The sequence below is a fragment of the Puma concolor genome, chromosome B3 (assembly GCF_028749965.1).
Source record: "Puma concolor isolate L17-30 chromosome B3, mPumCon1.1.hap2, whole genome shotgun sequence".
NCBI classification, from domain to species: Eukaryota; Metazoa; Chordata; class Mammalia; order Carnivora; family Felidae; genus Puma; species Puma concolor.
In genome coordinates this window covers 39,513,464-39,538,782 of record NC_141672.1, presented here as the reverse complement: position 1 = coordinate 39,538,782, position 25,319 = coordinate 39,513,464, and the positions used below count along the sequence as shown (strand labels likewise).

Here is a 25,319-nt window from a genome sequence, read left to right as displayed (position 1 = left end):
CACAAGTCTCAAAGCAATGAATGAATTCTCTTTTCTCGCTCTGTCTCTCTCATGTTTTTTAGAGACAGAGAGAGAGAGAGAGCTGCATGAGTTGGGAAGGGGCAGAGGGAGAGGGAGGGAGAGAATTTCCAGCAGGCTCCACACCCAGCACAGAGCCCATTGCGGGGCTTCCTCTCACAACCACGAGACCACGACCTGAGCTGAAAGTAAGAGTTGGGTGCTTAACCAACTGAGCCACCCAGCACCCCTCTATGTCTGTCTTTTTGAAACAGCTTTTACTTGTAGTCATATCTGAAAAGTATTTTTGCTGAATATAGAATCTCACTTGATAGTTTTTGTTCAGTACTTTAAAATGGTCACTCCTTTTTGGCTTGCATAGTTTCTGACAGAGCTCTAATTCTTATTTTTGTTCGTGTGTGTGTGTGTGTGTGTGTGTGTGTGTGTGTTTTGGTTCCCCTTTAGCTGTTGTCAAGATTTTTCTTAAGTTTTGGTTTCAGTATTTTTAATATATGTTTAAGTGTGTTTCTTTAGGTGCTTATTGTTTTTGGTCTTCTATGAGCTTCTCAGATTTATGGTTTATGTTTTTCACTAGTTTTCTAAACTTTTCTGTGATTATTGCTTCAAAAAAAATTTTTTTTTTGCTCACTTTCTTCTCTGGGATTTCAGTTACATGTGTTAGATTTTTACGGAATTATTCTGTATCTCTTGGGGAATCTCAGCTTTTCTTGTTAACGCCTGTTTTCCTCTTTGTGTTTTAGTTTGGGTAATTTCTCTTGATCTGTCTTCTTTTTTTTTTTTTTTAAATTTTTTTTTTTTTTGACGTTTATTTATTTTTGGGACAGAGAGAGACAGAGCATGAACGGGCGAGGGGCAGAGAGAGAGGGAGACACAGAATCGGAAACAGGCTCCAGGCTCCGAGCCATCAGCCCAGAGCCCGACGCGGGGCTCGAACTCACGGACCGCGAGATCGTGACCTGGCTGAAGTCGGACGCTTAACCGACTGCGCCACCCAGGCGCCCCGATCTGTCTTCTAAGTCTACACATTCTCTCCTTGGCTTGGTCAGTTCTCTTGATGCATCAATGGAAGGAGTTCTTTATCTCAGTTACATTATTATTACTAATACCCCCTTCTTTTCCTCATCCTCATTATTTCTGTTTTTATTTGTTCTCATAGTGTCACAACTTTCATGAAATGTCTCAGATATTCATGCATTTTTCACACTATTTCCACTAGAGCTTTCAACATATTAATCACAGTTACTTGAAAGTCACTGCCCTGTGGTTCTGTCATCTGGGTCATGTGGAAGTCTTTTTCTGTAAATTACTTCATTTGTTGACAGAGATTTCCTTTTTCTCCTTGTGTTTATCTAATTTGTAATTGAATGTTGCATGTCTGTGTAGAAAGTAGAGACCATGATAAATAGCCTCATTTCTTCTGCTACACCATTAGTGTTGGGGGTTGACTCAACCTAATCAGAGTGTGTGTTTGGAATTTGTTGATATTGTTTCCTTCATTACCTAACTGTATTTTAATGCTTTAGTGTTAACCATGTGCTTAGCATGGGAGCTTGGATGAAGAAGTTTCTTCTCAGTGTTGCAGTTCCACTCTGGCTTTCAGCCTTTCCTGTGAATATGCACCATGAAGAATGTCTATGGGACCTGCCTCTCTCCCCTTTGTAGACTGTTGCTGCCTATTTCTTGATGATGGCCAGTCGGGTGGTGGATGTTAGAACTCCTTGCCATGCCGCAGTCTTAGGCAGGCCTTGTTTCTTGTGTTTCATGCTTGGGTTTTCTCAGCCATCCTCCCCTGTTTCCTGTAGCTGTCAAACTCTGCATCATGTCTTCAGTGAGAATTCTCTGTCCTTCCTTCCATGTTAGGAGATCTCTAATGTCGGTATAAAATCATGGGCCCTGGACTGCTTCTGGCTCCTCTCTTAGTGGTAGTTTTTGTTTTTGTTTTTTTCATTTATCATTTCCCTACTTGAATTTTACCCCAGGGGCAGACACAGTTTGCTATTCCTCACCAGTGGCTTAGGATTCTTATTTTATTTTCAGGAAAAAAAAAAAATTGTTGGCAGAACTTTGTGCCTTTTCCATAGCACCTTCTACTCTGCCTTTGGCGATCTTTATGACGAAGAGGGGCTCTGTGCCTCCAATCTTTCCCCTATATGCCCAGTAGACTTCCATAGTAAAAAGCTTGAGTGGCTGGAGCTGGACTACCAGAGGTGTTATACTCACACAACCTGACATTCAGCCTTTATCAATTCATTAACATTTTAAATGGTTCTTACCTGCTAGTTAGGTATCCAGAGCCTCCAGTGTTCAGCCACAGTGGGGGCAGCTTTCCTACCATATCTCTTCCTGGAGAAGCCTGATTTCCTTGGATTTCAGTCTATGTTCAGACTTAACTTTAATTCTCTAATGGCTTCAAGAAAAGTTATGATTTTGTAATTTGGTCATTTTGAAGGGAGAAGGGAGTATTGGCTGACTGAAAAGCTTTCAGCTTTCTCCATCTTAGGTATAAATCTTTTCTATGAAATTTTTTCAAATTAGTGTTGGCTAAATAATAGATGTTTTTATGGACCACAGATTTCATTAGCAATAATAATGAAGGTCCTTTAGTAAGTTCATGAGAGCTGCAAGGAATTCTAAGTGGTTTTGCATGCATAATATTATTTAATATTCCCTCCAAAAATGTATGAAGTAGTTTAATTTTTTTTAATGTTTATTTTTGAGACAGAGACAGAGCATGAACGGGGGAGAGTCAGAGAGAGAGGGAGACACAGAATCTGAAGCAGGTTCCAGGCTCTGAGCTGTCAACACAGAGCCCAACACGGGGCTCAAACTCACAGACTGCAAGATCATGACCTGAGCCGAAGTCAGACGCTTAACCGACTGAGCCACCCAGGCGCCCCTGAATTAGTTTAATGTAATTGTCAGATAAGAGTCTTATAGCTCAGAAATATGGGGTCATTTTCTCAGGGTTACATAGCAAATAGTTGGAATGCAAGATATAAATCTAAGTCCTACTACTCTGCTATGAAATTCAATAATTGCCTAAAACATCTCAAACTAATAAATGATATTTAGAATATATTGATTGGTTAATGGTGAACAGATAGGACACAATATTTTTTTCTCTTTTGCCGCAAGAATCTAATTGATATGTAAGCTCCCCATTATTTTGAAAGGGGGTTGGGTAGTAGGAGGAGTGAGTGTCAAACATTAGAAACACATCTGAACAACGTATTTATTAAATGGAGGAGGATATAATGGAAAGTCTTTTGACCAATGAGATAAAGTATGTTATTAACTATTTTAAATAAAGTAAACATCATTGGTACAGTAGAATATTCTGAAAGCAGCTAGGGATAAACAGGCCCTAACTTACAAAGGTAATACGTAAGAGTAGTAACAGACCTATCTACTGAAACTTGGCAGGCCAGAAGGGAATGGCAGGAAATCTTCAATGTGATGAACAGAAAAAATATGCAGCCAAGAATCCTTTACCCAGCAAGTCTGTCATTCACAATAGAAGGAGAGATAAAGGTCTTCCCAAACAAAAACTGAAGGAATTCATCACCACTAAACCAGCCCTACAAGAGATCCTAAGGGGGACTCTGTGAGTGAACATTATTTCTTCTAATTATCAAATTGCAGAGTCCAGCATTATCCTGACATTTTGAATAGCAGGGGAGAACTTTATTACTCTCCTAATGCTCCATTATGTTGACCTTTTCTTAAATAAATGGGTTAATGCATTAGTTATAAGAACACCAGAGTTCCTAAAGGTTACTGCTAATGTCTCTTTGTGCTCATGTGAGCATACTGTATTTTAACTTTGACATTTCGAATCAGTTGGTACATGGTTAGTGTTCACTTGACTGAGAGATAAGAGTTCTTTTTTCAAATGATAATGAAATTGTTTCACATAAACTGTACTTGGACATAAATTTTCCCCTTAAAATGAAAAATATCCCAAATCAAGACTTCTCTTATTGCTTCATATTCTTTTGTTTCCCTTCATTGTCACTATAATTATGGTTCTTTTAATTATTGTGGTTAAAATCTTGCTACGTTCTTTTTTTTACCCCCTTCCCACTTAACCCATATATATGTGCCTGGAGCGATGGTGTGATCTAATGGGACAAAAATTGAGTTTGAAATTATAACCAGTTGGTTTCATGGGAGCTGCTGGTATGTTGCAATGGAAGTCATAAAGTACTTATGTTAATATTTTCTGTTCAACCACAATCAAAGGGATTGAACAGTATTCATTATGTTAAACAATAAAAGAGAAGTTTGTGGGGGTTCAATACTTAAAGAAGTAATAGACCAAATGCTTGCCCCACCTCCTACCTTTAGTTTCAACAGCAGGATATTCCCATAGTTTGTGAGATCCCCTTGAGGTGAAGGCCAATGGCTTTGGGTGTGCTATTAGTGACTTTTCTTTAAATGCAAACAAAGTCAAGATAGAGAGTTGAGTCACATATTGTGTAGTCATCCAGACAAATCAGGTGGATTCTTCAACATTCCAACTCCATCACAGTAGCCAGTAAGTCTTAGAGTCATTGCTAACCATTTTTGTCATCACAGTCTGTAGAAGTTTGTGCTTTCAAGGAAGACCATAATAATTTTCCCCGTCACACATTTTTTCTGTGCTACTTTGCTACTTCTCCTTTAAGAGGTAGAATTTAATACCCTCTGCTTTCAGTGGCACACTTGTTAGTAATAAAATGCAGTGAAAGTCATGCTTGCAGGACTGGGTTAAAGGAGACTGCAGTTTCTGCCTTACTTCCTTGGCATGCTTGCATTCCTGACACTCTCTCCCTAGATGTTTTTCCTTGGAACCCATCTGCCATACTGAGAAATCCAGACCACATGTAGAGACCACTGCTAGGTCCTCTTGTTAAAAGCCCAGCCTTTGAAGGTATCCCCCTAGTGCCAGACACTAGTGAGAAAACCTCCAGGTGGTTCTTGTTCTCAGCAATTTGCTTCATTTCCAAGCATTCAGGGCTTCCCACCTGAGATCCCAGACATTATGAATCACAGACAAATCCTCCATGTAATGCCTTGTCCACATTCTTAACGGAAAGAAACTGTGGGAAAGATAAAATGGTAGTTGTTCTTATTCCACTAAATTTGTTTGTTGTTTGAATATAGATATCTGGAACGAAAATCAAAGGACTCGTCCTTACTAGTCCATCTTCCCAATTTTGTTTTATATGAGATGTGGACTTTTCTCTTATTGGCTAATTTGACCCAAAAGTCTGTGTATTTGATAGATACAACTTCCAATTGGCTTAATTTTTTTAAATTTTTTTTAACGTTTATTTATTTTTGAGACAGAGACAGAGCATGAATGGGGGAGGGTCAGAGAGAGAGGGAGACACAGGATCTGAAACAGGCTTCAGGCTCTGAGCTGTCAGCACAGAGTTCTGAGCACGCGGGGCTCGAACTAACGGACCACGAGATCATGGCCTGAGCCAAAGTTGGACGTTTAACTGACTGATCCACCCAGCCCCCCACCCCTGCCCCACTCCAATTGGCTTTAAATTATGTATCTTTCTTAGCAAAACAAAATTTAGTAACACTAGGAGTAAACACATGTTTGTGGTCAAAATATGTTGTTCTGACTGCTGCTTTTACTGTCCTATCACTTGTGATACGTGAAAAACAACACTTTTTTCTTCATGTCCAGAGAATGTGGGCAGGCTTCATGGAGAGTGAAGACAGAAGAAGCCATTATTACTACCAAGATGAAATTGGTGAGAGGACAGCTATTCAATGAGGGTTGGTAGGAAGTTCATTTGTATAAAGCACTTAGGAAAATCACTATGTTGCTTCTTCGAGGAAGCCTAAAGTGGAGACTTGTGTTATATTTCAATATTTTCAGAGTCAGCTTTCTAAAAATGTGTCACAGTATGAAGACTAGGCAATTAGGCTACAAGGCTTTAGGAAGTTTCTATGGAAGGTGCTAAAAGAAGTATTTAAAAGTATTTTTAAAAAATCAGTAAGTATGTATCCAAAATAGTTTCACCATTATGTTATTTCTAACTCCTAGGGCCCAGGTAATTTCCATGCTTGTGAACCATTATGATGTAATGCTCCTTAACACTTCTAACACTGGCACACAGAACACAGTACTTGTTAGGCCACTGGACTAAATCTACAAAGACAAGAAAGGAAGATATCTTAAGAGATAATACCATATTATGAGATCAGACCTATATTCATAAGTAATTTTCCCAAGAGTCAGGGTATCTGAGTAAAAATTCTGGTCTGTATTTATTTAGAAGTGTGGCTTTGGGTAGTTGAAATAACCAGAATATTGGAGAGGAAAGGTTATATTATTCCTCATTTTAAGTCAAAATTTGAATGACCTAAGATTTCCATTGATGTAAGGCCAACATTTGTGTTCATCATACTAAAATGAAACTGTACTCTATCTTGCACATTTCCTGTGGTTAATTTTGTTTGTCAAGACAATAGATTATAGATTTTTTCATATAAAAAGACATCATAAATCATCTTATAGAAAAGTTAAATAATACTTCATTGCCAAATTATTTAGCCGGGGCAGTGGGGAAGCAAAGACAAAAACCAAGAACTAGGACCCATGTCAGAATCAATGTCCCCTAATATTCTCACTATATTTTACAGTTTGTATTGTTTTACTAGTTCAAAAAAAAAAAAAGATACTATCAAATAGTCCTCAAAATGCATCATTTGGGATGGTAGCTAGTGTCACCATTTATAGTGCACTTATACAATCTTTGGTTAAAAGTTCAGAAGTGAAATGGCAAACATGGAGGTAATCTATTCCTACTTTGGGAGCAGGCTTGCTTACAATGAAATCACACGCCTTTGATTAGGGAAAGCATATGTAACTGTTTGACAGTTTTTAAATACCACATGTTCCTTTTCTGAAGAAATCTGATGGTACAAGTGTAGCTGAAGCTGCTACAATTGTTTTAGGCTAGAATTTATTAGAGCTGGGGACTCCTATTATCTCCCAAAAGTACACTGAGGTTTCTAGTCAGTCATTGTAGAGAGCAGACTTACCCTGGATTAAAATTTGGATGTATTTAAATTTCATTGTAAGGTGAGTTCACATCTTAGAAGCAGAGGAATTCTTACTGCTAAACTTGGTTAATTGTACCAGCCTAGGCTCTCTCAGGTTAATTTACGGCTAACATCTCTTTCTTGGCTTTGCAAATGCCAAATTGTTCAATTGTTTCTTTTGTGATTGCCTCACAGAAGCAGTCTCATGGACTCCTACCTTACCCCCAAAGTTTTGTTTGGTTGTTGAGGCCAATGACTATACCTTATACCAAGAAGATATGAAAAAATTATTACAGAATAGGATTTCTGAGGATAATGGGACAAGCTCTCAATCAGGTTCAAAAATGGCCTGAGAGAGCAGGGAAAGGAGATTGGCTTGTTATTTATTGTGATTAGGAGTAGAACTGGAGGGTTCCTGCATGTAGTACAAGGCTTGGTTGATTTAAACTTCCCACCAGGGCCAAGGAGGGAGCATCTGGACTTTCTTATCAGTTTGCCTAGATGTGGAGCAGAAGAGGAAGAGGAACCAGTGGGACTTGAAAGCTGTCAACAGTCAAATGTCAAAAATGGAGTCAGATTATTACAGTTGTATAATTAAGTGGCCAGTTAGTACTAGCTGTACTAACATGGCCAAATATATTCCAGTTTCTTTTTTATAGGGCTCTGAAGTAGAAAGGAGTACTACCCTTAGACATGAGCAAGCTGACCACTGCCCCAGCTCCATGCCTCAGGGGCCTCTGTGCTTTGGAGTGCCTTCCTCTGTCTATGTCCTCTCTGCTACCTTGGACTGGCCTGGACCAGCAATGCTGTCCATGCAGGGCAGCTCAAGAACACCCAAAGAACACCTTTGGGTGTTCTTCAACCTTTTACTTCAACTCGTAAGATGATCAGAAGTTCTGGGAGCTCTTGAATTTTGTCCAGTCTTTGATATTCTTTTTCTGGAATCACAGACGTTTAGGCTACTAGAATGAGGCAGACACATTGGTTGTCCGTGATGTGACTCCCACTCATGTTAGACCCAGGTAAGGCTCAGGATTCTGGACTAATGGTTGCCCATTCCTTAATGTGGGCCTTTTGTCCTGCCCACAGGCTACACTTCTCACCTATCTGTGTTCCCATCAATGCTGCCTTAGGTCTGTTGACAGCACTAGAGGGTGACAGCAGGTGCCCTTTACTCCCTGCTGCTGCATCTAAGGAAGATGCTCCACCTCAGTGCAGGCTCTATACCATATGTAGAGTCATCCTATTCAGGTGGATTTATTGATCTCCTTTTAGAACTTCTGAAACCATAACTCTTTGGTGATAATGGGCCCTTCTTGTCTCTAGTCCATGTGATGACAGTGTTCTCCCAGGTGGATTGTAAGCCTTTCCAGTTGCAGATGAGGGACAGACATTTCTTGTGTGAATGGGGTCACTCATCTCTCCCCTTATCTTCCTTTCCCTCTGGTCACATTGTGTAAATGGCAAGTGTATAGTAAATGATGAAAAAGATCATATTCTAGGAATGTAGTGATTATGGCTAAAGGGTGTAAGAGAAGACAGGGTTAGAACATGTGTTCTGCTTTTATGCTATAAAATTCTAAATGGCAAATTTAACATGATCAGAAAACAAACTTATTCACATTACCCTAATACTCTGTGTAAGATTTACTCTTGTGATTATTGTCAACAGTAACAATCTTTGAAAGAGTCATTGGAAGCCAATATCCATGGGCAGCGTGATGAAATGAAGTAATCTCATAATGACATTACCAATGTTAGCTAAATGGTATTAGAGATGCTTGCAGAGGCAGGAGAATCTGTTTGTTTCAGTACAGTTTGCAAAGCCATAGCTTCATGAATTAGTAACGCTGCTTTCTTTTTCTTGTGCTGGGGTAGCTGAAATTAGTAACAGCACATTTGACAATAAAGAAAATTAAGAAATGGTTTCTGGACCTGAGCAGAAAGACATGGTATTTATACACTAGGAAGAATCTCCATGTGCACTGACTAGACAATAAACAAATACGTAAGTACCACTTCTCCACATATTCTTCTAGAATAAATCACTGTATCTGACAAAGAACTATTGGGACTCTGCAAATATGTTTGCCTGGAACCCCATGCACCTTAGGGTTAACCCTAGAGAACAACCTCTAGTAAGAAAATGTACTAGGTATATATTGTTAACACAAGAAAGGTAAAGGAGAAAGAGAATAGATCTTATGGTTGCTACTCAGTAAACACTTAAAGTAAGGGGTGGCTGGTTGGCTCAGATGGTAGAACATGCCAGTCTCAATCTCAGGGTTGAGTTTGAGGCCCATGTTGGGCATGGAGCCTACTTAAAATAAATTTTTTAAAATAATTAAAGTGACATATTAGTGGAATATAAGTGAGGCAAAAACCTGTGTCTCCTTTCATTGGCAGTACAACGAAGCCCACTATGAAATGGATATTAGACAAAAGTGAGAAGAATGTGCATATTCATGTGTACAGTTAAAGGAACATTTAAAATAATATATAACAAATGTATGCAGACCTTTCAGGGTACCCATTTCACAAGGGTCATGCTGAAAGAAAATGAGAATATGCAAGATTTATCTTCTACCCATATATCTTTTATTTATCCCTTTTACATGGGAATAGTTGCATAATAGGCTTGAAAAATAATTCTGCGTCTTTCGGCTAGGATATTTCTGTATTTTAAGCATTAAGTTATTTTGTTATTCCAGAAATTTATTCCTTGAAACAGCTTATACAAATTTGCTTTATAAGCTGAAAACAGTTTTAAAAATTAATAAAAGATGCACTGTTTAAAGGTAGATAAAAAATGGTCTAAGACAAATTGATATCTTTATTCTTTCAATTCTTTGTTTTCTAGAATTTTTTCTTCCTAATATTTCTATTCTCTTGTATGCAAAATTAACATCCATAGAATCTTTACATAATATTAAGAAAAAACTGCCTTGTCATAATATTACTGAAATAATCACAGATTAAAGGGCTAGAAGAAACATTTTCTTAATTACGTTATTATAATAAATAAAATTCATCAGGCTAGTGTATTACTTAGAATAATGAAACTTACAGTAAAATTTAAATGCGGTAGGAGTTATTCACATGAAAATACAAATATTTTAGCTAGTCACATAGAGGTGAGATATTAAAAAACACCACAATGATGGAGTATGATATTTAAAAAGTTAAAAACCAGAAAAACATGTAACCTCATAGCACGTCACAGCAATGTTATTTAAACCATTTCCAGAATGAACATCTTACTGCATTTCTTTTAAATAATAAAAAATAATTTTATTGTACTTGTTATATGTATTTGTTATTTAAAATTAGAAAAATATGCATAAACAAAACTAAAACCAGCCAGATATGCCCACACACCATCTTCCCATCCTATACCTATATAAGCACATGCTTGATAAGGAAGCAAATATTTATTGTATATATTTTACATAAGGTTGCAAAACCTGCTCTTTTACTCATTACATCACTAACTTCTTTCCATGCAAATTGTATGTATCATTATCTACATTATTGTCCTCAGTGGTTTATAGAGTTGTATTTTATGGATATACTATAATTTATTATTTCCCTATTCTGGGAAATTTGAACTGTTCTCAGATGACCCTGTAATGAAGACCATTGGAAATTTATCTGTATTCACTTATTCGGTTTATTCTTAGGATATCATAGAAGATTTGTTGAGTCAAAGGGTAAAATATTTTAAAAAGTTTTGATACACATCACTTAATTTCTGGAAATGTTATTTGCTGTTCTTTTATTCAGCTCAAGGATATCAAATTTATGCCTAGCCAATTTGTTTTTAACATCTTCCATTACAAAATATTAAATGCTTTAGATTTCTCATTGTGTATCCTTGGTAGTGACTTCCAAACTTTGGTACCTAAATGCCTTCATTATTTGTGTTATTATCTGGAAAAAGATACTTATTTTTTAAAAATGTTTTTATTATTTCTGAGAGAGTGAGAGAGAGAAAGAGCAAAAGGGGAGGAGCAGAGAGAGAGGGAGACACAGAATCCAAAATAGGCTCCAGGCCCTGAGCTGTCAGCACAGAGCCTGATGCAGCACGCGAACTCATGAACCATGAGATCGTGACCTGAGCTGAAGTCAGATGCTTGACCAACTGAGCCACCCAGGCACCCTTGGAAAAAGATACTTATTTATACCAAGAGAAGGAAATCTGCACTAAATTCTTTGTTAAAGTAACTTTTTTGAAATGAAAATAATCCACATTGATTTGATTTGTAAATGTTAATATTAGCACTAAAGATGTCTTTGTAGAAAATTTTTATTGATATTCTACATTTTTCCAGTTGGGTTTGTAACAGCCAGTGTTTGTATTTTTCACTCAGAAAAAGTCTCGATAATGAATATGCAACTTTTTATTAACACTTACATATAAGAATCATGTCTCTATTAAATTTTATAGTATTAACAATAAACTACCCTAGACTTGACCAGTCCAGCCTTCTGAATCATTGCTCTGCAAAGCATGCATCAAAGGCTTAGTATTACTAGTAAGATTCTTTTGTTGCTCTATTGGAGCTTATAATTGATTAATAAATAACAAGCAAACAAACCTGAGATGCAGATTTCTTACCTGTTCAATATTTTTATACAATAGAAAATTTATGAAAATAAATTAGCAGTGCATTTGAAGATTTCATGGCAGTTCAGAGATCTGAGAAACACACGTCAAAAATAACTTTTTAAGCCGTGATTCAAGGATATCCAGAGTCTGAGATTTCTGTTACTGGTTTTAGCTTTTTCTATTCTTAGAGGCATTTTTCTAAGAAATTACTCAGGTTACTGGGAATCACTGGGAATGGCTCAGATTTACTGTTGGTATTTTGCTTTGGAACAATTTTTCCTTCATTAGAACAAATTAGAGTTATGTCCAATAAGTGTCTTATGACAAAATGCTGATAAGATTTTTTTTAAATATACATGTTCTTGGGGCAGTTAGAGGACTGGATCAAGCAATATTTTAATAGGTTAGATAAATTCAGGACCTCTCATTATTTTATCTGATTTCAGTCTTGCATATTGAATTTTTCACATCAGACAATATTAGTGATAAGACAGAGTTCAAGATTCTTTAGGTATGACTTCTGACTCGACTGATCATCTCTGCCTTACTGATATGTGCAGAATGAGAAATGCGTTCATCAGTTTTCAAGTTGTTCCTTATCCTTCCCCATGCATTCACTCAAATGGGTGGGTGAACACACATGTGCACAGATGCACAGACTCAACCAGACAGTTCCCCCGTACAGCTTTCCACAGATAATGTTCTCTTTGAAGCATATAGGAAAGTATCACATATAAATTGGTCCACATGATTTTAATTTTTAAAAATGGCAGACATAAGTGAAACAGACTTACACAAATATGTTTGCATTATTTTGCCTTTGAATTTGAATTTTATTGAAAGCACTGACAAAGGATAAAGGGTCAAGAGATTATTAAATGTACACCCGGCTAAAAGAAGTGTTAGCTAATGAAATGTAAATAGAAAGTGTCACAAAAATTATTCCAAGATAGCTATGTACATACATGCACAAAATGTGTAAAAATTTAAGTTTTTAACCTTCATTCAAGCTTATTTAATAATACTTAAAAGTACATTAAATCATTTTGACTGCGTGAGATGATGCAAAATAAGAAAAGCATTGTAGATTAAATAATGGCATATGATTCATTTCCATGAATTTTGAATAATACACTCTAAATCTGCATGCACAAGTTATTAAATATGTGTTAATTTTCATTTGCTCTGGTGACAGTCAAGGTGGTTACCAGTTCATGAGCATATTCTAGGTAATTTCCCGAATGATACATTTCTAATTGCAACACATTGTTAAATCATGTAGTCCTCGGTCCCATGGCACTCCTTCCTCTGCTGGTGGCTTCAGCTTGAATTACTTCATTTGCAAATGTAAGGCGGCTGTTTTATTAATTGAAACTGCTTCTGTGATAAGAGAAAAGCTATACTGATTCATAAAAGAAATGCTCTTGCATGACAAAATATTTTGATAGAGTGAAGAATAAAAGAGTAAAGGTATAATGTGAAAAATCTTCACTCTGATACCTTGTCTTATAGTTACTTTATCACAGTAATACTGAGAACTAATAAAAATACTTTTAAGAATTTATTCATTGTTAATATTTAAAGAGTAAGTCGACAGAACATATTTTTCACTATCATGTGCTGAATACTAGCCATTTTACAGAATTAGAAAAAGTTGTTACTTTTTCTACTTTCTAGCTTCTCAGGGTTAGAATAATTCTCTTCCTTTATTTTGTTCCTCACTTTGTACATCACCATATGTAGTCAGCCCTTGGGAGATTGACATGTTTAGGGCTGAGAGAAAGACCACTTTGTTTCTGCTATATAGTGACGAACAGTAAGCAACTCAAATTTCTTGGGCTGATTGTCCTTTTGATGTACCATTTCTGCGTTACCAAATATGCACAAAAGATACCAATGTAAACTGAAAAATCCCAATATATTTCATGACTCAACATTGCATCCATTGCCTCAGGAGACATGTCTAGTAATAATTTGCTATGGTCAATGTTAAAGATGTTACCACTTGTATTCTCTAGGATTTTGATGGTATACTGTCCCACATTTATATCTTTCATCCATTTTGAATTTATTTTTGTGTATGGTGCAAGAAAGTGGTCCAGTTTCATTCTGTTGCATGTTGCTGTCCAATTTTCCTAACATCATTTGTTGAAGAGACTATCTTTTTTTTCCATTGGATATTCTTTCCTGCTTTGTCGAAGAAGTAGTTGTGTGCCCATTTCTGGGTTTTCTCTTCTATTCCATTGATCTGTGTGTCTGTTTTTGTGCCAGTACTGTCTTGATATTGTCTTGATCACTATAGTTTTATAATATAATTTGAAGTCCAGAATTGTAATGCCTCCAGCTTTGCTTTCCTTTTTCAAGATTGCTTTGGCTGTCTGAGTCTTTGTAGTTCCATAAAAATTTTAGGTTTGTTTGTTCTAGCTCTGTGAAAAATGCTGGTGTTATTTTGATAGGGATTGCATTAAATGTATGGGTTGCTTTGCTTAATATTGACATTTTGACAATATTGTTCTTCCAGTCCATGAGCATGGAATGTTTTTCCATTTCTCTGTGTCTTCTTCACTTTCTTTCATCTGTGTTTTACAGTTTTCAGGTTACAGGTCTTTCACCTCTTTGGTCAGGTATATTTCTAGGAATCTTATTGTTTTGGTGCAATTGTAAATGGGATTGATTTTAGTTTCTCTTTCTGATGCTTTATTATTGGTATATAGAAATGCAGCAGATTTTTTATGTTGATTTTGTATCCTGAGACTTTACTGAATTTGTATATCAATTCTAGCAATTTTTTGGTGGAGTTTTTAGGGTTTTCTGCATATAGTATTATGTCATATGCATATAGTGAAAGTTTTACTTCTTCATTCCCAATTTGGATGCCTTTTATTTCTTTTGATTGTCTGATTGCTATGGCTAGGACTTTCAGTACTATGTTGTATAAAAGTGGTGAGAGTGGGCATTCTTGTCTTGTTTCCGATCTTAGGAGAAAAGCTCTCAGTTGTTCACCAGTGAGTATGATGTTAGTTATGTTTTTCATATGTGGCCTTTATTTTGTTGAGGTATGTTTCCTCTTAACCTATTTGTTGAGGATTTTTATCATGAATGGATGTTGTACTTTGTCAAATGCTTTTTCTGCATTTATTGAAATGACTATTTGGTTTTTCTCTTTTTGTTGTGATGTATCATATTGATTGATTTGCAAATATGAAATCACCCTTGCATCCTGGCAGTAAATCTCGATCGCAAAGAATGAACTTTTGAATGTATTCTTGGATTTGGTTTGCTACTATTTGGTTGAGGATTTTTGCTCTATGTTCTTCAGAAATAGTGGCCTGTAGTTCTCTCGTTCTCTCTCTCTCTCTCTCTCTCTTTATAGTATCTACCTGGTTTTGGTATCAGGGTAATGGAAGCTTTTTTGTACAATGAATTTGAAAGTTTTCCTTCCTCTTCTATTTTTTGGAATAGTTTGAGAAGAATACGTATTACTCTTCTTTAAATCTTTGGTAGGATTCACCTGTGAAGCCATCTGATCTTGGACTTTTGTGTGATGGGAGTTTTATGGTTACTCATTCAATTTCATTGCTGGTAATTGGTAATTACCAGCATTCATTGCTGGTAATTCAAATTTTCTATTTCTTCCTGATTCAGTTTTGGGAGGTTATATGGTTTTAGGAATTTGTCCATATCTTCTAGGTTGTCCAATTTATGGCATATAATATTCTCCTATAATTCTTTATATTTCTGTGGTGTTGGTTGTTATTTCTCCTCTTTCATTTGTAATTTTGTTCATTTGAGTCCTCTCTCTCTCTCCCACCCCCCTCTCTTTTTATGAGTCTGGCTAAATGAAGGCTTATAAATTTTGTTGATCTTTTCTTTTTTTTTTTTTTTAATTTTTTTTTTCAACGTTTATTTATTTTTGGGACAGAGAGAGACAGAGCATGAACAGGGGAGGGACAGAGAGAGAGGGAGACACAGAATCGGAAACAGGCTCCAGGCTCTGAGCCATCAGCCCAGAGCCTGACGCGGGGCTCGAACTCACTGACCGCAAGATCGTGACCTGGCTGAAGTCGGACGCTTAACCGACTGTGCCACCCAGGTGCCCCGATCTTTTCAAAGAACCAACTCCTGGTTTCATTGATTTGTTCTGTTGTTGTTGTTTTCTTTTTTGTTTCTACTACATTTATTTCTGCTGTTACCTTTATTATTTCCTTTCTGCTACTGTTTATTGGGTTTGTTTGTTCTTATTTTTCTGGCTCCTTTAGGGGTAAGATTAAGTTGTTTGAGATTTTTCTTGCTTTTTGAGGTATGGTGTTTTGCTGAGAACTTCCTTCTTAGAACAGCTTTTGCTGCATCTTAAAGATTTGGGATTGTTATATTTTCATTTTCATTTTTCTTCACATACATTTTTATTTCCTCTTTGATTTCTTGGTTAACCCATTCACTGTTTAGTAGCATGTTATTTAACCTCCATGTATTTCTGTTCTTTCTAGATTTTTTCTTTTGATTGATTTCGAGTTTCATAGCATTGTGAACAGAAAATATGCATGGTATGACTTCAGTCTCTTAAAATTTGTTGAAACTTATTTTGTTGAGATTTTGCAATCATGTTCATCAGGGATATTGACCATAGTTATCTTTTTTAGTGAAGTCTTTGTCTGGTTTTCAATCAGGGTAATACTGGCCTCATTGAATAAGTTTGGAAGTTTTCCTTTCCTTTCTATTTTTTGGAATTGTTTGAGAAGAACAGGTATTAACTCTTCTTTAAATGTCTGGTAGAAGCCATCTGGCCCTGGACTTCTGTTTGTTGGGAGATTTTGATTATTGATTCAGTTTCTTTGGTGGTATGGGTCTGTTCAAGTTTTCTATTTCTTCTGGTTTCAATTTTGGTAGTTTATATGTTTCTAGGAATTTATCCACTTCTTTCAGGAAAACAAAAGCAAAAATAAACTATTGCGACTTCTTCAAGATAGAAAACTTCTGCACAGCAAAGGAAACATTCAATAAAACTAATAGGAAACTGATAGAATGGGAGAAGATATTTGCAAATGACATATCTGATAGAGATTACTATTCAAAATATATAAAGAACTCATAAAACTCAACACCCCCCAAAATAAATAATCCAGTTAAAAATGGGCAGGAGACATGAACAGACATTTCTCCAAAGAAGACATCCAGATGGCTAATGGACACATGAAAAGATGCTCAACATCACTCATCATCAGGAAATACAAATCAAAACCACAATGAGATATCACCTCACACATGTCAGAATGGCTTAAATTAACAACACAGGAAACAACCGGATTTGGCAAGAATGCAGAGAAAGAGGAACCCTCTTATGCTTTTGGTGAAAGTGCAAACTGGTGCAGCCACTCTAGAAAACAGTATGGAGGTTCCTCAAAAAGTTAAAAATAACTACCCTATAATCTAGCAATTGCACTACTAGATATTTAACCTAAATGATACAGAAATACTGATTCAAAGGGATACATGCACCCCGATATTTATAGCATCATTATCAACAATAGACAAATTATGGAAAGAGCCTGAATGTCTGTTGACTGGTGAATGGATAAAGAAGATATGGTATATATATATGTGTACACACACACGCGCACAGAGAATGCAATATTACCCTTCAAAAAGAATGAAATCTTGCTATTTCAATGACATGGATGGAGCTAGAGAGTATTATACTAAGCCAGTAAGAGACAGACAAATACCATATGATTTCATTCATAGGTGGAATTTTAGAAACAAGACAGATGAACATAGGTGAAAAAAAAAGATTGACAAACCAGAAAACACACTCTTAACTATAGAGAACAAACTGAGGATTGCTGGAGGGGAGGTGGATGTCGGAGGACAGGTTAAATGGATGATGTAGTAAGGAGGGGACCTGTTGTGATGAGCACTGGGTGTTGTATGTAAGTGATGAGTCACTAGATTCCATACCTGAAGCTAATGTTACACTGTATGTTAACTGGAATTTAGATAAAAACATGAAAAAAATGATACAAATTTGCTTTTATGATAGCCACTGGGACATGATAATGTCATTATTTATTTCATTTTTTCCATTTAATGTAGCACTTTTTAAAAAGCTGGGAATAGGGTTGGATGTTGAACATGTATATTGTGCAAATATCACTGATTTCATCTTACTAAGATCAGCATTCTATAACCAGAGTGAGAATATACTCAGATATGAAGGAAAATATAAATCAACTTCTGATGGAACAACAAGTAGATATACATACTCTCTATATATGACATTTTATGCTGATTACTTTCCACATAGAACTTCCATTACTTATCCCAGCTCTAGAACTTATTAGCCGTGTGGCCTTGGGAAGGTACTAAATCTCTCATTGTTTCAATATCTCTTCTGTAAAATGAGGATAATAATACTTATTACATCTTTGAGTTGTGGTGAGAATTAAATGAGATAATACAAGTAACCGATAAAATGCATACTAAATATTAGCTTCTGTTTCATGCATTGAATAAGAGTGAAATTCAGTTATTACTTCAGAAGTACATTGTATGTGAAACTGGCAGAAAAATATTTCATAAAAATATTTATACTGGTACAATTGTTGATTGATTATATCCTAGGAATCCATGGTGAGCATATTGAGGCAGTTTTTTTTTTTTATATTTATTTAAAGATTTTATTTACCTTAGAAGGTACAGGATTTCATTGGCATAAGAGTTCCAATTTATTTGGTACAAACAGATTTTTTTTTGAACTTTTAAATATCTCCTGTAGACGCTGGTCTGTAGTAACAGAGTTCTGTGCACAAGAAGGGAAAGAAGAGCTGAGAGGCTGGGAGACAAAAGATGATAAGTCTCTGGTTTTAGTCTTTTCCTGCTATACCCATCCCTTCTGGGTTATGTGAACTAGTAATTTCCCTTTTTTCTCTGAGAAAGTTTGAGTTGCTTCATGTAACTTGTAACCAAAGGAGTGATGACTAATAGAATGAATGCTAATACAAACACCATAGGGTGGTTTTTATCCTCAGGGTTTTAGGAAACTTAACTCGTCACATGGGCTTTGGGTCCCTTTTTGGAGATGGGGTGATCTTTTTACTGCATTTTTATATGCTTCTGATCTTAAGAAAGTAATAAGTCTACTCTTCACTAAAATTCTATATCCTACATTTGCTCTTAAAATTCTGTATCTGATATGTCAATCAAAAATTATTTCAAATGGTTTAGTAATAAGGACATCTTAGAACTCCACTTGCTGTCTCTTTCATCATCTTTTTCCTCCTGTCAATCATAAATCTACCTCTGTCTATATATAGAAAAAGAGTCTAAAATAAAGTAACCTGAATTTGAATTTCATGGAGAAGACTGAGCACTTACAAGCAGTGCGTTTTTAGCGACAGCTTATGTAGTGGTATGCACTGAAATTTTCTTCCTCCAAAAGATACTGATACATAGGTATGCAGAAAAAGTAAAATAATTTCTTTGACTGACTGCTTTGGTGGTCAAACCAAGTACAAGTGTCAAAGCCAACATGTAACCAGGTAGTAGATTTAAAGAAAGATAGGAGCAGGAATTATGTCTTATAATTCTTTTTTTTAAAAAAAAATTTTTTTTTCCCAACGTTTATTTATTTTTGGGACAGAGAGAGACAGAGCATGAACGGGCGAGGGGCAGAGAGAGAGGGAGACACAGAATCGGAAACAGGCTCCAGGCTCTGAGCCATCAGCCCAGAGCCCGACGCGGGGCTCGAACTCACGGACCGCGAGATTGTGACCTGGCTGAAGTCAGACGCTTAACCGACTGCGCCACCCAGGCGCCCCTATGTCTTATAATTCTTAAGATATTATCACAGGGAAGAGTGATTATTTTTTAATGTCCCTTCATAGGAGATAGTAAATTCATCTATTGCAAGCAGAGCATAATGTGATTTAGAATACTGGACTTGCCAAAGAATTCATTTTCTGTTTCTTTCCATATGATAGTTGGACTGAACTAGACTTCTTGTGAAGCTGAACTTCAGAGAGATGAACTTACCTTCTAAATATCAGAAGCAAGTTCCTTTCCTCCATAGTGAAAATTCTTTCCAATGATTAAACCCAATTAAAAGTCTTAAGGGGACATGGATTTTGGAAAGATAGACCTACATTGTTCCTGGTTTTAGAGAAAAGATTGAAAAGAGGAAACATGATAATTAGAACTATTTGAATAGGGTATTGAATGTTGTAGGAACACATAACCCTTAACAGGAATTGGAGGGAGACATGAGGAAAGGAAGGTAAGAGACATATCACTGTCTCCATATTGTGGTAATTTCTATACAGCTTATAAAAACCAAAATACGGAAAAAGGTTTTAGCACTTACATTGAAATTATGGAGCTTTAGAGAGGAAAAAAGCAGAGAGGAATAAGTGATGAATAAAACATATTCAATTTTCTTCTAAGAGTTTGGATGTTGTTATGTGGAGACCCAGTGTCATTGCCTCTGGAGCAACAGCAAGACTATGGGTTACTTGAGGCCGCAAATGTGCTCTCTGAAGGGTTACCTGAATACTACCTGAGTGATCACATGACATAAGGCGAGGTCAGGCTTTATGGGATATGACTGGGTGCCTTGTTGACTCTTCCTACAGTTTCCCAGACTCTTCCTACTTTCCCATACCCTTCCAGACAGAATGTATATTTCTGGCTTTAGGGAGCGGTAGATGATAAGGACTACACCACCCAAACTAGTGAGGAGTGGTGTACATTTTCTTAACTCTCACATATCTCAGATCAATAGTAGATAAGTGTGTCATGAGTTTGTGGACCAAAATTCTTTCTTGCTAATAGAGAAGAAAGTACAATATAGGAAATTATGTATTAAGCTGCATAAGGCCATGGGTCAGTCTCATGCTCCTCTGAAACTCCTCTAGTTTGTTTGTTTGTGTTGTTTGTGAAATCCAAAATAGCAAAAAAGAACAGAGAGAAGCAAGAGACCAAATTAAGCTGTCTGGATGGAGCCCATTAGAGCACAACGTGTGGTGTGGGGTCAACATAAAAACCTCAGAGAATAGAAATGAGAATTTCAAACCAGAGTTTGGTCAAAATCATGACATGAATGAAACTTATCTTTGAAATCTTTCATTCTGAAGTACCCCTTTTTTTCTTCCTCTTCCAATATATAGAACCCTTAAAAAACATCATTTATCTAAAAGGCAGAAAAGGGGCACCTGGGTGGCTAAGTCCTTTGAATGTCCAACTTCAGTTCAGGTCATGATCTCATGGTTCGTGAATTCAAGCCCCACATCGGGGTCACTGCTGTCAGCAAAAAGCCCATTTCAGATCTTCTGTTCCCCTATCTCTCTGTCCCTCCCCTGCTCACACACACACTCTCTCTCAAAAATAAATAAACATTAAAAAAACAAAGGCAGGGGTTCCTGGGGTGGGTTAGTACCTTAAGCATTTTACTCTTGATTTCGGCTCAGGTCATGATCTCATGGTTTGTGAATTTGAGCCCCACATCAGACTCTGTGCTGACAGTCAGGAGCCTGCTTGGGATTCTCTCTGTCTCACTCTCTCTCTTTCTCTCTCTCAGAAATAAATAAATAAACTTAAAAAAATAAAAGGCAGAAGATAAAAGTGAAAATTGAATTAATGATAAAGTTGGGGCAATGTAAACTTATTTACACAGAGTTAATTTATTTCCCCATTGAGATGAAGAAACAAAGGAAAAAATAGAATAGAATAAAATTAAATTAAAATGTCCAGGTGATCTGAATTGTTTTTATGAAGATTGTAGGATGTTCACATGATGTTAGACATAACAGTCTTGAAACATGAATACTTTTCAACTAGCTAAAGAAGGTGCAAGATAATGTTACAAAGGAAGGGTTATGACATTTGTGATTCTTCTCAATGAATAAATCTGGTTTCTGGTGGAACTCCAGTGAAGAGATTACTCCTGAATACAACTCTTCTCCATCTCAACATAGTACTCTGATCAAAGATGGCATGTAAACACATAAACTAGATGGAATCATTTCCAGGGTAGGAAGTACGACAGCTAATTTTCACTACTAGTTTTTCTTTTTTGGTAATTAAAAAAAAAAGTGATAAGAATCCTTACTTAGAAGGAGAAGGTAAGTAAAGAATACAAATTTTTTGCAAATAGTCATATATTTCGTCCTTATTGGACAAATAGAATATCATAAAAACCTAGGAAGATATATTCAGAAGATAGAAATTTCTGTTAGCTCCCTGGTTTCTTCAGGTAACTGGAGAACAAAATGTTTATGTAAGAATGCCACCATATATAATTTCTGGCTCATGATATATATAAATATTTCCAAGTTAACTATATATTTAACCATCTTAGTGTTTTAATAATTTTTAACAACTCTCTAACATCTGAGTGCTTAATAACTTTAATAACTAGCCTTATGTTTTTGATGAAGTTACCACTTAGAGAGTTAATCTGGGCGTGGTAATAGGAAGATATATGATTAAAGAAATAAAGATTGTTGTACCTAGTAGAGTATTTAAAAACATGAAAATAATATATTTTACACAATTTTTCTTAACAAAAGTTATTTCCATCTGTGGGTGTTAGCATTTTGCCATTTTTAAATAGGACTCATATCATTAAAAGTCTGTTGTATCTTAACCCCGAATTTCAAAATACTGTATATATTGTTCTAAATATTAGGTGGATTTGTATTATCAAATTACTACTGAAAAACAGAGGGAGGAGCTTCTTAGTGGTAAGCACAGTGTTATCTGTAGAAGTAGCCACTAATACTGAGGGAGGAGATGAAAGGCAAGAGAAATTAGTCAAACTCAAAACATGACAAGATGGGGACATTAAGTGTTGGGGCTAACATCTCATGTACACAGCTGTAACTAAAAACATCAGAAAGTTAAAAAAAATGATACTAAGTCACTAGGAAACATTTTAAATAGATCAGAATATTCATCATGAAGTAAATACAAAGGAAATTTCCATTAAAATTATAAAATCATACATGAGTTAGTACATAGTTGTTTACAAATCAGCTAGAAGCAATAGACCAATTACTTGGAGTAATTGGTTACAAAACTCAGCTAAGTTGAACAATATAGCCTGAATTGTTATACATCCATTAAAGAAACTGAAGTTGTGTTTAAAGGATCCCCCAAAAGAAATCTCCAGGTAAAGCTGGCTTCACTGGGAAATTTTACTAAAGATTTTGAAGATGACTTAATGCCAATTTTACACGGTTTCCTCCAAGAAATAGATGCAGAGGGAACACTTCATATTTTGTGAGGCCAATATTACCCTTATACCAAAATAAGACAAAGTACAAAATAGTACCCAACAACTATAAAACAATAATTCTCATGAACTTAAATGAGAAATCCTCAATAGAATATTAAGAAATCAAATCCAATAATATATGAAAAGATTAATACACTACAACAAAGGGGATTTATTCCAATATGCAGTACTGATTCAGTTTTTGAAAATTAATTAATGTGATCTACCATGTTAAAAGACTAACAAAGAATAATCATATGATCACATACATGATGCAGAAACATCATTTGACAAAATTCAACACTCATTTACGATAAACATTTTCAACAGAGTAGGAACAGAGGGAATCTCAACCTCATAAAGAGAACATATATAAAAACTATAGCTAGTACCACACTTCATGGTGAGACTGAATTCTTTCCATTTAAGATTGAGAATAATTCAAAACTATCAACTTATCCATTTTTCTTCAACATTGAACTGGAATTTCAAGCCAGTGCAATAATGCAAGAATTTTAAAAGATTATAGATAGAGCAAAAGATAAATTATTTCTATTTGTAGACACACGATTGTCTGCAGAGAACAGCCTGAGGAATCTACCAAAAGCTCCTAGAACTAATAAATTCAGCAAGGTCATAGAATGAAAGATAAACACATAAAAATTAACTGCATGTCTGTTTACTAAAATGAGCAATTGGAAATAAAGCTCTTCACTACTGTTTATAATTGCTCCAAATAAAATTCAGTACTTAGGTATAAATCTAACAAAATATGTACAGAAAATGTCTGCTAAAATTTACAGAATGTTAATAAAAGAAATCTAAGATGACTAATTGGAAAAGTTTATCATCTTCATAGATTAAAAGACACATCATAATAGAGATGCTAAGTCTCCTCAAATTGTTCTATAGGATTAACGCAATTGCTTTTACAACTCCAAAGAATTTTAGTAGACATAGATGAGCATATTCTAAGATTTATATGGAAAGGCAAAGGAACTGGAATAGCTAACACAATATTCAGTACTGAATAGGATGTATGGATGGTGAAAAAACACCTGAAAACATGCGCAACATCATTAATCATTAAGGCAATGCGAACTAAAATTGAGTTGGTGTTATACACACCTATTATAATAAAAAAAAAATAGTGGTAACAACAAATGCTGATGAGGTTGTGAAGCAATTTGATCACTCATACATTGTTGATGGGAATTTTAAATGGTATAGTAGCTCTGAAAAACTGTTTGTTAGTTTCTAAAACTAGACAAGTACTTACCATATGATTCAGCAATTATACTCTTCGGTATTTATCCCTGAGAAATAAAAATGTATGTTTACACAAAAACCTTTACATGAATGTTTATAACAGCTTTATTTGTAATAGCCAATTATTGGGGGGGAAAAAAACCCCAAATGTCCTTAAATGTTAGGTGATTGAACAAATAAATAACAAAAAGCATCCATAGCATGGAACAATGCATTCAAATAAATGAAGGAACTATTTATATATTTAACAACCTTGATGATTGTCCAGGAAATTTTATTGAGTAAAGCCAAACTCAAAGATTATATAGTATATGATTCCATTTATATAACATTATTGAAATAATAAAATTAGAGATAGAGAACAGATTAGAAGTTGCCATGGTTTAGGTATATGGAGAGGTCAGTAGGTATGGCTAAAACAGGCAATAAGAGCGAACTTTATGGTGATGGAACAGTTGTCTTGATTGTAGTGGTGGTTGCACAAAGCTACATACATGATGAAATTGCCTAGAAGTGTACCCAACCACGCAGAAATGAGTACATGTAAAACTTGTGAGATCTGAATAAAATGGTGGATTTTACCACTGTCAATTTCCTGGTTTTGATAGCTCTGTAAAGTGTTATCACTGGAGGAAATTGAGTGAAGAGTCCTTTTTTGGTAGGTTTTGTACTTTTTGTATATTTTTAAGGCATCTTCCTTTGAATGTATAATTATTTCAAAATGATTTTTTTTAAAAATTACCAATGATTGTATGATTATTCTCCAATCAGTAGATTGGAGTATTGCATATAGTTCAGATCATGAAACATATAATGTAATCTAAGAGATCATTTGTATTGAAAATATATAAGGTCCAAGATGTAATAGGTGTGTTTTGGTACAGTCATAAGGCATATTTTACAATGAGAAACATTATGAATAATCAAATACATAAGAATTTCAAAAGAAACATTTCTGACAGGGGAACTGGTACGAGTACTTCAGCTGAAAGGAGAACCTAAGTCCTCTGGAATGCTTGCCAAATTAAGACTGAATTTTGACATCTATCTCTGGGATAATAAATGTGTTTAATACTTTTTATACCATATGGAAAAAATAAGCACTGATTG

General features: G+C 35.5%; 1 long non-coding RNA gene across 1 annotated transcript in view; it reads right to left on the bottom strand.

Moving 5' to 3' along the window:
* Positions 1 to 3,225: 3,225 nt before the first annotated feature.
* The window catches only part of LOC147579917 (uncharacterized), a 32,186-nt gene continuing 10,092 nt past the window's right edge, over positions 3,226 to 25,319 (bottom strand). Inside the window, exon 2 of the long non-coding RNA XR_015251846.1 lies at positions 3,226 to 5,099. This is a non-coding gene — a long non-coding RNA (uncharacterized LOC147579917). The remainder of the gene's footprint in view (positions 5,100 to 25,319) is intronic.